Source organism: Muntiacus reevesi, chromosome 1 (assembly GCF_963930625.1).
Source record: "Muntiacus reevesi chromosome 1, mMunRee1.1, whole genome shotgun sequence".
NCBI lineage: Eukaryota > Metazoa > Chordata > Mammalia > Artiodactyla > Cervidae > Muntiacus > Muntiacus reevesi.
Window position 1 is genome coordinate 225,075,921 of NC_089249.1, and position 14,698 is coordinate 225,090,618.

A 14,698-nucleotide genomic window follows, 5' to 3' on the forward strand; every position below is an offset into this window, starting at 1 on the left:
ACCAACTCCTGGAGCTTACTCAAACTCATGCCCATTGAGTCGGTGATGCCATCCAGCCATCTCATCTTCTGTTGCCCCCTTCTCCTCCTGCCCCCAATCCCTCCCAGCATCAGGGTCTTTTCCAATGAGTCAACTCTTCGCATGAGGTGGCCAAAGTACTGGAGTTTCAGCTTCAGCATCAGTCCTTCCAATGAACACCCAGGACTAATCTCCTTTGGGATGGACTGGTTGGATCTCCTTGCAGTTCAAGGGACTCTCAAGAGTCTTCTCCAATACCACAGTTCAAAAGCATCAATTTTTCGGTGCTCAGCTTTCTTCACAGTCCAACTCTCATATCCATACATGACCACTGGAAAAACCATAGCCTTGACTAGACGGACCTTTATTGGCAAAGTAATGTCTCTGCTTTTTAATATGCTATCTAGGTTGGTCATAACTTTCCTTCCAAGGAGTCACTTAGTCGTGTCCAACTCTTTACGACCCCACAAGCTGTAGCCCGCCAGGCTTCTCTGTCCATGGGGTTTCCCAGGCAAGAATACCGAAGTGAGTTGCCATTTCCTCCTCCAGGGGATCTTCCCAACCCAGGGATTGAACCTGGGTTCAATCTCCTGCTTGGCAGGTGTGTCTTTTACCACTGAGCCACCAGGGAAGCCCTGCAACAGTTATAATAAGGGTTAAATGAACAGGGTGCTATTGTGGGGAAAAACAGGAGAAACATACTCAAGCTGAGTTGGCAGGGATCTCTGTGGAGGTGATGTGGAAGCTGAGACTTGAAGGACAAGGAGCCAGCCATGGACAGAGCTGCAGGGAGAACATTCCAGGCAGAAGCCCTAGCGAGTGCTGACTCGGGGGCAGGAATGAGTTTGTATTGTGTGAAGAACTGATGGGAGACCAGGGTAGGTTAAGAAAGGCTTCAGGAGTGAGGGACAAACTGTGGACAAACAATGTACATATAACACATGACTAAGAACGGACATCTACTGATTGCTCACAGGGAGCCTAGCACTGTGCTTTTGTTGCATCTGATTTAATCCTCACAACAACTGAATAATGTGTGTAGTGTTATACTCCTAATCTTGTAAAGGAGGCAATGGAAATCAGTTGCCACAGGATGTGGAGCAAGTCAGCGGTGGGATCAGCTTTTGAACATAAGTCTGATTATTGATCATAACCTTGAAGTGATTCTGTCTCCCAGTACACAGGAAAACAGTGCAGATTGCACACACCTGCCACGTGGAAAAGGACCGAGAAGGGAGAAACCAGAGAAAATTGTAGTCATGGATTTAGGTTGTTGGGAGGGTCATGTAGAGAGATGTGTGGATAATCATGTGATGAAAAAACAATTATTAAAGCTATACTGCAGCTTAGGGAGTTTATTGTTCTTTGATGAACAGGGCTTCTGTAGAGCCCTTTAGCAGTCTAAAGGTGGAAAGCAACGCCACCTGTTGGTGAAAAAGGGTGATGGCTGTACAACAACTCAAGCATTTGGATCCGTCCCTAATGAAGTGTTTCTTGGTCTGGTGGGTGAAGATGTGGTGAGAGGGGTGGGTCGAGGGCTGGAGGGAGTGCTGAACTCAAAGGCACAGCTCTGCCTCTGGAATAGAGAGGGCTGCATTGGGAGGTTGGACTTCCCACTCTGTATTCCTCATGGGCACCAGAGGATCTCAGAAAATGAAAAGGCGATGTGGAAAAAGTGAATGGCTCAAGAAGCTTGGAAAGGCTCCAGCAAAGAGGTGCAACCTGAGCAAGCAAGTATTTGTGCATAACTGTGAAATGATGTAAGCTTTTCACTGCAATATTGTTGGAAATATGAAAGTTGTGTCCCATGTGTCCATCAGTAGGGGGTTGGTAAATAAAGTATGTTGCATGCATATAACAGAATGCTACACAGCAGTAAGAAAATGGTGAGCAACTCTTTATGCACCTAAATGGGAAAGTCCCCAAGATGTATTAAGAGAGCAAAAGCAAATAATAGCAAAAACTAATGTGTAGAACAGTGTGTACAGTATGCCATGGTTTAGGTAAAAAGGAGAGGGGATATAAAATAAATATTCATATTGCTCATGTGAGCCAAAGGAAACTCTGGAACACATATGGCAGTAGTGGTTTAGTTGCTAAGTTGAGTGTGACTCTTTCGACCCCATGGACTATAGCCTATCAGGCTCCTCTGTCCTCTGTCCTTGGGATTTCCCAGGCAAGAATACTGGAGAGGATTGCCATTTCCTTCTCCAGGGGATATTCCCAAGCCAGGGATCGAACCTGGGCCTCCTACATTGCAGGCAGATTCTTTACTGACTGAGCCACCAAGGAAGCCCAAAACATGTATGGGAGACTATTAATATTAACATAGTGGCTGTCTGAGTGAATGGGTAGGAGTGAGAGGAACAAGAGTGAGACCATTCATCTCATATCTTATTATTTTTTAAATTTTAAATTAAGTGTATAAATCCCATATTCAGGTTGATGGTTTTAAAAAGGAAACTTACAAACAAAAAATGAAATGGAATTCTGATCCCTTTGTAGCTTGGCACTGCTTCTCCTCCCCTGGGTCTTTGCCTCCTTGGGTCCAGAACTGGTAAGCCCTGTGGGCCACATGCAGCCCAGATTTCCAGAACCTGAGAGTTAGAGGAGGTCTTTTATCCACTGAATCGGAAACTTGTAAGCTTTGTATGTGTGGAATAACTTGTCCCTCAAAGGATTATTGTTAGACTTTGTACATCTGTGTTTTCTGATTCCCATGAGATTCACAAAGTTGCAAGCATAAGCTTTTTGTGCTTTACTGTAATTAGTGATGAGTCCAGATAGCTGTTCATTTGGTTAGTTTCAGATATTGACTGAGCTCCTACGAAGTTTTGGTGCTGATCTGATCCCTAGAAGTATCCCCAAGAAGCCTTGGCCCCAGATTTTGCCCTTGGAGGGCTCACCATCTAGTGACCAGATGAGGATGTGACCAGCACCATGGTGGAGGAGAGCAGAGGATCAGTGGGTGTCCCCCACTTGAGGGAATCACTCTAACCTGCCTGGCAGAACTGGGAAGGCTTCAGGGAGGAGGGAGCCCTTACATGGAAACTCAGAGCATGAGTGTTGAGCAAATGCACTGCCAGCATAGAGAACCAAGGAGAAATGGCTGAGTTTGTTTTTAGTGCTCAGAATAAGCATTTTTGTATGTGTGATGCATGTACTAATGGTTACCAAGATGTGCGTGTTATTTTTCAAGGACTCTACATTCATTTAAAAAGAGAAAGATGTGCCTTTTGTTTCTTTCTTGTAGTTTCCATTAAAATTAGTGTAAGAAACCATTTTCTCTGCACCCAGGTCACATAAAAGCAGTTGTTGCTTGCAGTTTTATGGTGGGGGCAGGAGGAGGTTAGGGAAAGCCCCTGTCTTCCTGTCTGCAGCCTGCCCCCTCAGCTCTAGTGGATCTGACTTACTACACTCTATGTGTAGCAAGGGACTGGATGGGACTGGGGCCAGGGCCTTGGTCATCGGGGCACGCCACTTCCTGTTGTTGCACAGGGTACTCCTAGACTGCTGTCCCCCTGGCCCCTGACAAGGCCTCATAACTAGGCTGTGTTCCCTGCGTGACCCCAGTTAACCTGTCTGTGAAATAAGAAGGCTGGACAAGGTGATCTGCTGGAGGCCTTCTGGAACTCAGCCCCTACAACCACGATGCCAAACTCGGGGAAGTTCACGTCATTTTCCAGGGGATGGGCTCCAGTATGTTCAGGTGGGCATGGCCTCCCTCCACCTTTCTGTCACAATAAAGCTGTCTCTTTCTGAACCTCAGTCAGAGACAGTGTGATTCCATGAAAGAATATTCAGGAAGAGAACTGAGGACAGATCTGGGTTTAGGCTGAGACCCTTCCCCCTTTTGGGCCTCTGTTCCTGCCTAGTGAGTGACAGGAGGCCATTGGATCAGGCCTGTTCCAGCTCCAACTTTGCCAGGACGATAGTGGCAGACATGGAATCTGGGTCCTCTAAGCCAGCCTCTCCCTTCTTCCTCCCACATGTGCTTTCTCAAACATGTTGTGGGAGTGAATTGGAGCTGTGTGTGTGCCAGTGGTCCATGAGAGCCTCTTACTCAGGTAGTGTTCCACAGAGAGGACCTTGGGGCCGGTGCACAGAGGAGTCGTTTGGCCCAGCCTCCCATTAGACATGGGCTGCCATTAAAATTTGAATGTTGTCCCCAGTGAGTTTATGAGACAGGAGGTAGATGGGCCCCTCCAGGGTGAGCAACAGGGGTTCGTTCCTTGTGGACGAAAATTACAGAATATCAATAGCAGGACAATTGAGAGAGGAGGCTGGGCCCATCCCAGAAAACAGATAAGAGAGAACATATTTCTCATTCTCCAAGTCAAGGAGACCTTCCTGTCTAGAAAGCTCCTTGGAGGTCAGAAGGGGAGTGATGCTAAGCTACCCATAGGTCTCTTCCCTGGAATCAATCTTGGCTAAGAGATGTGTGCTCACACATGGGAGAATCCTGAGATACGCCAAACACCAAATCAGAACCAGCCAAATCAAAATGATTGGACAAAGGAAACCTGGAGGAAATGCCCCAAATAAGTGATTTAAATGACCGAAAGGGAGTGACTCTTTCTTGGAGTCCACCCTTGTTTCTATCCACACGTACTCTTTTCTTTTTTCCTCCTAATAAGTACTTTACTTGCTTCACTACTTTCCATCTTCATGGAAAGTCTTTTTGGCAAAGCCGAAGGACCAGGCCCTTGTCACTGATCATTGGTCTAGTGGCTAGGATTCGGTGCTCTCACCACCATGACCGGACCTCAGTCTCTGGTGGGGACCTGAAGCCCTGCAGAGGCTACCCAAGATCATTTATAATCACAAACAACTGGCTGAAGAGAAGACAGGTAGCACATAACTTGGAATTTACCTTTGTTTCTAGATCACAGTGTATTATAATATGAATTAATGTTTTTAAAAGTGTGCCCAAAATTGTATGGGTTTTGTGGAAAAGCTTCATTAAATATTGTGGCGGAGGTTCAAAACATTCATTTATTAAATGTAGAACAGAGATGCTATTGCATTCTGTTTGGTATTTTGACTTGTTGAGGGCCTCAGTGGGTAGATGCGGCCTTCTCTGAGGGCCTCCAAGGGGTTCCTTCCTGAATAGCAGAGGAGCTTTTAGGAGTTGATGTGCAACCATGATCCTGGGTTAAACCTGTCAGTACTAAAGGAAATCAACCCTGAATATTCATTGGAAGGACTGATGCTGAAGCTGAAGCTCCAATATTTTGGCCATATGATGGGGAGAGCCAATTCATTGGAAAAGACCCTGATGGTGGAAAAGATTGAAGCCAAAAGAAGAGGGTGGCAGAGGATGAGATGGTTAGGTAGGATCGCTGATTCAATGGACATGAATTGGAGTGAACTCCGGGAGATAGTGAAGGACAGGGAAGACTGGTGTACTGCAGTCCATGGGGTCACAGAGTCAGACACGACTTAGCTACTAAACAGCAACAGCAACCAGGTCTCAGGTGGGACCTGGCCTCATTTTTGCAGGATGACTCTTCTTCTGTAGGCATAGTGATGAAAAGGAGTGAGGAAGGAGGAGGTGAAGGTGCGAAAAGTGCTGTGTGAATTTGTGTGTGAAGTCTGTGGAGCGTTTGCCAGCCTTGGGATCACTTAGAAATCCTTTGCCACCTCCAGGGAGTTGTCTGAGCAACCACAAGGTGGTGCTCTACGTCTGCCTCCGGAAGGCATCTGCTCCCTCTTGGAAGGCTTTTCCAGACTGGAAAGAGTGGAGGTGGGTGCAAAGGACTTGCAAGGAAAAGCGCCCAGAGGGCAGCTCCACGGTTCCTTCAAAGGGATTGCAGTGTCTCTGCCTTGAAGGAAATTCCCTTCTTGGCACCCAGACAAGCCGCTTTCTGTTCTAATAAGTTAGTGGTGTTTTTATCCCATCACGGTCCAGGGCTGTGAAGCTCAGAGAGGTTGCAGATTCCCAGAGCCAGCCTCGGGCAGAGCCCAACTCCAAGTCCACCTCTTTCCCTGATGTACATCCTATCCTGTATCGAGGGAACTTTAGTATTGTCCCCAATAGGTTACTGCATTGAATTATTCCAGGAGGCATCTCTCTATAGCAGTTGGTGTTCCCTGAAACCATGGACTATGGCAGCCATTTACTGTCCCCCAAAATAGAGAGTTCTAGAAAACCAAATATATAAAGCATTATTGTTTTAAAAAACTTGCTCCTTTAAAAAAAATATAGTATATATGCAGAGGAATTAAAGTCAAACAATATGAAAGGGAAAGAAAGTCTCTAATGAAGTTTTCTAATGAAAAAGTTTTCTAATGGAAAGAAAGTCTCTGTCTGTTGGCTCCAAGTGTCCAACACCCTTCTCTGGAGGCAACCATTATTACCAGTTCCTTGGGGGCTCTTCTGGAAATATACACATGTACTTTTGCATGGAACAGACTTTATTTTCTTGGGCTCCCAAATCACTGCAGATGGTGACTGCACCCATGAAATTAAAAGACGCTTGCTCCTTGGAAGAAATGCTATGACCAACCTAAACAGCATATTAAAAAGCAGAGACATTACTTTGCTGACAAAAGTCCATCTAGTCAAAGCTATGGTTTTTCTAGTAGTCATGTATGGATGTGAGAATTGGACCATAAACAAAGCTGAGTATCGAAGAATTGATGCCTTTGAACTGTGGTGTTGGAGAAGACTCTTGAGAGTCCCTTGGACTGCAAGGAGATCCAACCAGTCCATCCTAAAGGAAATCAGTCCTGAATATTCATTGAGGGCCTGATGCTGAAGCTGAAACTTCAGTACTTTGGGCACCTGATGCGAAGAACTGACTCATTAGAAAAGACCCTGATGCTGGGAAAGATTGAAGGCAGGAGGAGAAGGGGATGAGAGAGGACGAGATGGTTGAATGGCATCACCGACTGGATGAACATGAGTTTGAGCAAGCTCTGGGAGTTGCTGATGGACAGGGAAGCCTGGTGTGCTGCAGTCCACGGGGTTGAAAAGAGTCAGGCCCGACTGGATGACTGAACTGAACTGAACTGTGGGCTCTAGAGCATAGGCTTAGTAGTCGTGGAGCATGGGCTTAGGTGCCCCACAGCATGTGGGATCTTCCTGGAGTAGAGATAGAACCCAAGTTTCCTGCATTGGCAGGTGGATTGTTAACCACTGGAGCACCAGGGAAGTCTAGGAAGCATTTTTAAAGGCAATGTGAGGGAGAGGAGTCCAAGGGTATGTGATTAACTCATGCACTCAGGTCTTGGGGCTATGTAGTCATGTTCATCAAATAGTTAATTTCATCCATTTGGTGGGAGTTTTAGCATCTGTAATACAGCTCTGGAGATGGGCATCAGATTCGACTATCTAGGTACTTCAGAGAAGAACTAAAGAGAGGATATGAGGGAAGGATCTGTCCCAGGGAAACCCCATAGCTTTCTGCATGCTCAACTGCTCAGTCGTGTCCTACTCTTTGTGACACTATGGACTGTAGCCCACCAGGCTCTTCTGTCCATGGAATTTCCCGGGTAAGAATCCTGGAGTGGGTTGCCACTTCCTACTCCAGGGGATCTTTCAGCCCAGGGGTCAAACCCACATCTCCTGCACTGGCAGATGAATTGTTTACTGCTGAGCTGCCTGGGAAGCCCAAGGCCCATAGGGTCCTGGTCAGTTACGTTTTTAATTGCCCCATTTCTGTGTGTCATCCACTTAAGGAGTGCTGATCAGATGTTTTGTAGGACACCATAAGTGGGTTAAAAAAAAAAAAAAACTTTTTAGTTTGTATTGAGGTATAGTTCAATGTTATGTTAGTTTTAGGTGTACAGCAAAGTGATTCAGTTGTACACATACATGTATCTATTCTTTTTCAAACAAGAATGGGTGTTTTTGATGATACTGTTCTGTAAACTCTTCTCTCAAATGGCTGAACCACTGCAAGGATCCCAGGATCCTTGAGCAGGGCTTTTGTGTGCAGTTGGTTGGCTGGTGGAAGTGATAAAGGAGAGAGAGTTGGAGCACTACTTTGGGGCGAGAGGTCAGAGGACATTTATTTGGGAACAGCCTGTTTGGGTGGTTCAATGAGAAAAAAGCCTCTTGAAGAGAAGGAGCAAAATCTCCCATGTCAGCACCACAATCTAGCCTATGGGTCTGTAGATCTTCTCTGCTGAGCACAGGGTTTGGAGAGGGGCAGGGTGGTAGGAGACAGAGATAGAAAGAACTCGGGGTGGAGTCTGACAGTGTGGGCTCCCTTCCAGTTTTGTCACTTGCTGATTGCATGGTTCTTTACAGTCTCCAAGCTCCAGGTTCACATCTGTAGAGTGGGGATAAGCTTTCCTCTTCTCCAGGAAGCGTGAGGATTTGCTGGAATCCTCAGGTGGGAACCCACACATTTTAGCTGCTCTGGAAGGGATGGTTTTGATGATGATGACTGGCCCAGAGAGGAATTGGGAACATGGAAAATGCATGAAGTCTTTGCCCTTAGAAGCTGTTTAGTCTTTGTGGAGCTAGAAACAGTCTCTTTCCTACCTAGGAGGGGTGTTTAGATAACCCAGGCACCTAAAATTGCTTTTGGCCTTTCTTTCAGGATAAATATGCTATTTTAAGACAAGTACATTAAATCAAAGCTTCAATTGAGTGTCTTCTTCAGAAACCTGCCTGACACCTTATTTTGGAGGAATACAGTTAAGTCTTATTTGTGAAACTATTGAATTGGCTAAAAAGTTCATGTGGGTTTTTCCATTAAGATGTTGTGGAGAAATACTTGAGCGAAATTTTTGGCCAACCTGATACAATGCATGTATTTCTTTGTATTTAGAAACATGTATTTAACAATCCATATCTATTTCTATTTTTTTCCTGAATGTATTGAGCTTTCTTAAAAATGACGGTTTCAAGATTCTGAAAACCATGCCGATTCTACCAGAATGGGGGTAGAAAATGGGGACCGCCCAACTCATGAAAATCTTCCACTGACCATTTCTGAACTCGCAGGAACAATGTAGCGATGTGGAGGAGAAAAGGGATCCAGCGTTTCTTCCGGGGATTAAAAGTGAGTCCAAAATTGCAAGAACTTGGAGAAAAAGACTCTTGTTGAGTTTCCCTTTGAATAACCGAGGCGCTTTCTCTCTGAGCGCTAAGTGTTGAGAGGCAGCATCCTTACTGCCTAGAAACCCAACAAAGACTGGCTTGGTGGCTGCTTTGAGGTTTCTGTTCCATGTAGAATTTTAACCATGAAAAGACACAAAGATTGGTTTCTTCTGAGTCCTTAACTGAACACCACAAAGGGGGACAATTAGTGGGGAGCTGGGCTACTGTCTCCCACCAGCTATGCTGCTGCCATTCAGAACCTTGGACCCCACACTCCAAAGCCATGTGGGGTACACCACCCCAGTCTTTCTCCATCTCCAGGGTTTGGAAATGTGCCATAGACTTGGCTGCCCAGGTGTGGAGTGTGGTGGGCTCCAGAGAGGCCATTAATTGTGGATTAGAGAGAGTGGGTTGCTATTTAGTTTTGTAACCACTTTTACAAAAAAAAGTGGTTGTGTCACCTTTACTAGCTGGAGGTCCTAATCTGTAAAATGGGATGAAAATTTCTGGATTGAAAGCCTGCTATTAAGGTTCAGTTCAGTTCAGTTCAGTTCAGTCGCTCAGTCGTGTCCGACTCTTTGCGACCCCATGAATCGCAGCACGCCAGGCCCCCCTGTCCATCACCAACTCCCGGAGTTTACTCAAACTCAAGCCCATCGAGTTGCTGATGCCATCCAGCCATCTCATCCCCTTTTGTCCCCTTCTCCTCCTGCCCCCAATCCCTCCCAACATCAGGGTCTTTTCCAATGAGTCAACTCTTCACATGAGGTGGCCAAAGTATTGGAGTTTCAGTTTCAGCATCAGTCCTTCCAATGAACACCCAGGATTGATCTCCTTTAGGATGGACTGGTTGGATCTCCTTGCTATTAGGGTAAGCTGAGATAACTGTAGATAGTGTTGCCTCAGGGTAAGGATGTAATGGGCTTCTCTTGTGGCTCAGGTGGTAAAGAATTCGCTTGCAATGTGGGAGATCTGGGTTCAATCCCTGGGTTGGGAACATCCCCTGGAGAAGGGAAAGGCTACCCTCTGCAGTATTCTAGCCTGGAGAATTTCATGGACTGTATAGTTCATGGAGTCATGAAATCAGATTGATTATATTCTTTGTAGCCAAAGATGGAGAAGCTCTATACAGTCAGCAAAAACAAGACTGGGAGCTGACTGTGACCAAGATCATGAGCTCCTTATTGCCAAATTCAGACTTAAATTGAAGAAAGTAGGGAAAACCACTAGACCATTCAGTTATGACTTAAATCAACCCCCTTATGATTATACAGTGGAAGAGACAAATAGACTTAAGGGATTAGATCTGAAAGACAGAGTGCCTGAGGAACTATGGACAGAGTTTCATAATGTTGTACAGGAGGCAGGGATCAAGACCATCTCCAAGAAAAAGAAATGCAAAAAGGCAAAATGTTTGTCTGAGGAGGCCTTATGAATAGCTGTGAAAAGAAGAGAAATGAAAGGCAAAGGAGAAAAGGAAAGATATACCCATTTGAATGCAGAGTTCCAAAAATAGCATCACTATGAACAAAGCTAGTGGCGGTGATGGAATTCCAGTTAAGCTGTTTCAAATCCTAAAAGATGATGCTGTGAAAGTGCTGCACTCAATATACCAGCAAATTTGGAAAACTCAGCAGTGGCCACAGGACCAGAAAAGGTCAGTTTTCATTCCAATTCCAAAGAAAGGTAGTGCCAAAAAATGTTCAAACTACTGCACAACTGCACTCATCTCACACACTAGTAAAGTAATGCTCAAAATTCTCCAAGCCAGACTTCAACAGTATGTGAACTGTGAACTTCCAGATGTTCAAGCTGGATTTAGGAAAGGCAGAGGATCCAGAGAGTAAATTGTCAACATCCGCTGGATCATTGGAAAAGCAAGAGAGTTCCAGAAAAATATCTACTTCTGCTTTATTGACGATGCCAAAGCCTTTGTTTGTGTGGACCACAACAAACTCTGGAAAATTCTTCAAGAGATGGGAATACCAGACCACCTGACCTGCCTCTTGAGAAATCTGTATGCAGATCAGGAAGCAACAGTTAGAACTGGACATGGAACAACAGACTGGTTCCAAATTGGGAAAAGAGTATGTCAAGGCTGTATATTGTCACCCTACTTATTTAATTTATATGCAGATTACATCATGAGAAACGCTGGACTGGAGGAAGCACAAGCTGGAATCAAGATTGCCGGGAGAAATATCAATAACCTCAGATATGCAGATGACATCACCCTTATGGCAAAAAGTGAAGAACTAAAGAGCCTCTTGATGAAAGTGAGAGAGGAGAGTGAAAAAGTTGGCTTAAAACTCAACATTCAGAAAACTAAGATCATGGCATCTGGTCCCATCACTTCATGGCAAATAGATGGAGAAACAGTGGAAACAGTGAGAGGCTTCATTTTCTTTGACTCCAAAATCAATGCAGATGGTGACTGCAGCCATGAAATTAAGACTCTTCCTCCTTGGAAGAAAAGTTATGACCAACCTAGACAGCATATTGAAAAGCAGAGACATTACTTTGCCAACAAAGGTCCGTTTAGTCACAGCTATGGTTTTTTCAGTAGTCATGTGTGGATGTGAGAGCTGGACTATAAAGAAAGCTGAGAGCCAAAGAATTGATGCTTTTGAACTGTGGTGTTGGCGAAGACTCTTGAGTGTCCCTTGGACTGCAAGGAGATCCAATCAGTCCATCCTAAAGGAGATCACTCCTAAGTATTCATTGGAAGGACTGATGCTGAAACTGAAACTCCAATACTTGGGCCACCTAATGCGAAGAACTGACTCATTTGAAAAGATCTTGATGCTGGGAAAGATTGAAGGCAGGAGGAGAAGGGGACAACAGAGGATGAGATGGTTGGATGGCATCACCAACTGGATGAACATGAGTTTGAGTAAACTCTGGGAGTTGGTGATGGACAGGGAAGCCTGGCGTGCTGCAGTCCATGGGGTCACAAAGAGTTGGACACGACTGAGCGACTGAACTGAATTGAACTGAAAGATGTAATAATGGTAGCCATTTATAGAGTACTGTTATTCTCCCCATTCTAGGCTTTATGACACAGATACCCTCTGTCTGGCTTTCAAAGCCCCCCAGACCATTCCCAGCTCTATATCCTCTGCTTTGACTGAATAGGTGTCCATGATGTCTCCTGTTCATCTTCCTGTTACCCACAGGGATAAGGGACCATGTCCCTGACTGGAATGTGTGTATGTTCAGTCACATTTGACTCTTTGCAGTCCCCCAGTTTGTAGCCCGTCAGGTTTCTCTGTCCATGGGATTTTCCAGGCAAGAATACTGGAGTGAGTTGCCATTTCCTTCCCCAGAGGATCTTCCAACCCAGGGACTGAACTCAAGTCTGCATTGGCAGGCAGATTCTTTACCACAGTCTCAGGGGAAGCCAAGCCTTAGTTTGCTCACCTTTAAAAGAGTTTGCAAAACACTTCCTAAGATTTAAATTGTTTTAGGATTAAATTATATGAAGTATGTATAGGGCTTCCCAGGTGGTGCAGTGGTAAAGAATCTGCCTGCCAAGTGTGAGACTTGAGTTTGATCCCTGGATCAGGAAGATTCCCCAGAGAAGGAAATGGCAGCCCACTCCAGTATTCTTGCCTGGGAAATCCCATGGACAGAGGAGCCTGGCAGACTACAGTCCATAGGTTTGCAAAGAGTCAGACATGACTTAGCAACTAAATATGTCTAATGCATAACCCATAATAAGAATTGAATAAATTATTGTTGGTCTTCAACAAATGTTTGAATAAATGTTTCTGTAGTCAGCATATGAATAGCTTGCCTATCTATGTGTATTTAGTGAAATCAGTGTACCATAGCGTTCTCCATTGTATCCTAACCTTTTGAGTTCGCTTTCATTTTTAGTTCTTTATTTTCACCAATAGTTAAATAAAGTTTGTGGTGAACATCTCCATGCAAGTATTGATTTCCTTGAATGGAATTCTTCTCTTAAGACAGAATCCTAGGAATGAGATTATTAGTTTACAGGGCTTAGTCAGCATTTCCAGAAGATGTTTCCATTTGGCCACATAGGCTCCAAAGAGATATTTAACAATACAAAATACTCAGAAAATGTATATTATCCCAAGCAATTCTTTTTGATCTTTTTGATGGATGTCTTGCTTCCATTTTAGCTTTTCATTTTAGCTAGGTTTAAAATCCATAGCTTTAAAATTTTTTATGATATGTAATTATTTCAGTTTTTGTTCAGTAGAACTATTATGCATAGTTATTTGTTTTTAAAAGACTTATTACTTATAAAAATTAATGTAACCATTATCTATTTTATGTAACTAGACCTTGGGGTTCCCCCCCCCCCTTTTTGCCTTTGTTAGTGTGTTATGTCCCTTGATACATGTGACAGAGATTTGACTCTAACTAGATTAAGTAAAACCAGAATAAGCTGGCTCTTGTAATTAGAAAAGGAGGGCTGGTACAACTTCAGGCAAAGCTGGACCCAGGGCCTAACCCATGTGGCCATAGTTTTGTCCTTCCATTTCTCTACTTTAAATCCTTCTGTGTGTTGGCTGTGCTCTCGGACAGATTTTCTTCAGAGGATCCCAAAGATGACCTCTAGTACTGAGATACCATACCCTTTTGACTTGTGATCAAAGAGAAGAGAAGCCTTTCTCCATCTTCCACCCAGCAATTCTTGTGAAGTCCCTGATTAGCTTTCCTAGGTCATGTGTTCATGTCTCAGCCAATCAGTGTGCTTGTGGACTCCTGGGTTAAGGTGAGGGTATGCTTATGAATTAGTGCTCTGTCCTGTAGACTCTTTGAGACCAGATGGACTGTAACCTGCCAGGCTCCTCTGTCCATGGGATTATCCCGGAAAGCATACTGGAGTGGGTTGCTGTTTCCTCCTCCAGGGGATCTTCCTGACCCAGACATCAAACCTGAGTCTCCTGCATTGGCAGACAGATTCTTTACCATTGAGTCATGTGGGAAGCTCAAAGTGGATGTATGTTTAAAAGTAAATATTTTTTCATTGACTTCTTATCAATTTACCAGTTTAGGTGAGGGTGGGTATCATAATATGTAACCTCTCAGGCTTTATTGGCTAGGTAAGGGGCTTTGAGTGGGATACTGTTACTGAGGAAGTGCTAAGGTAAACAGCATGCAAGTTGTGAAGTAACCACCAGATGGCACTTTTGATCTTTCGCCTTCTAGATCTTTCACCTTCATGCGACAGCTGGGCCCAGACCACCTTCCCTGGGTCTTTCTTTAGATCTCTTAACCCGCAGAGATTTGGTGCAAGCTCTGGGAGCTGGTGATGGACAGGGAAGCCTGACTGTGCTGCAGTCCAGGGGGTCACAAAGAGTCGGATATGACTGAATGACTGAACTGAACCCGCAGAGATATGTTCAGTGGAACATATTGATGGGTTTCAGAAAAATTTAGGCCTTGCAGTTTGTAAGAAAAGGAACAAGCCTAGTGGGGGTTATATACCATGAGGGAGTATGGAAGAGTAGTACAGTGTGGACGGACCTGTGGATGGAACTGGCTCAATACCTAGATGGTAGTTTGGCTCCAGTGGTGGTGTTTGGTTATTTTCTGTTAAGCTTCTTCTCTTTAGCCAGACTCCTCAGTATAAAATTCTGTGAGTTTGCT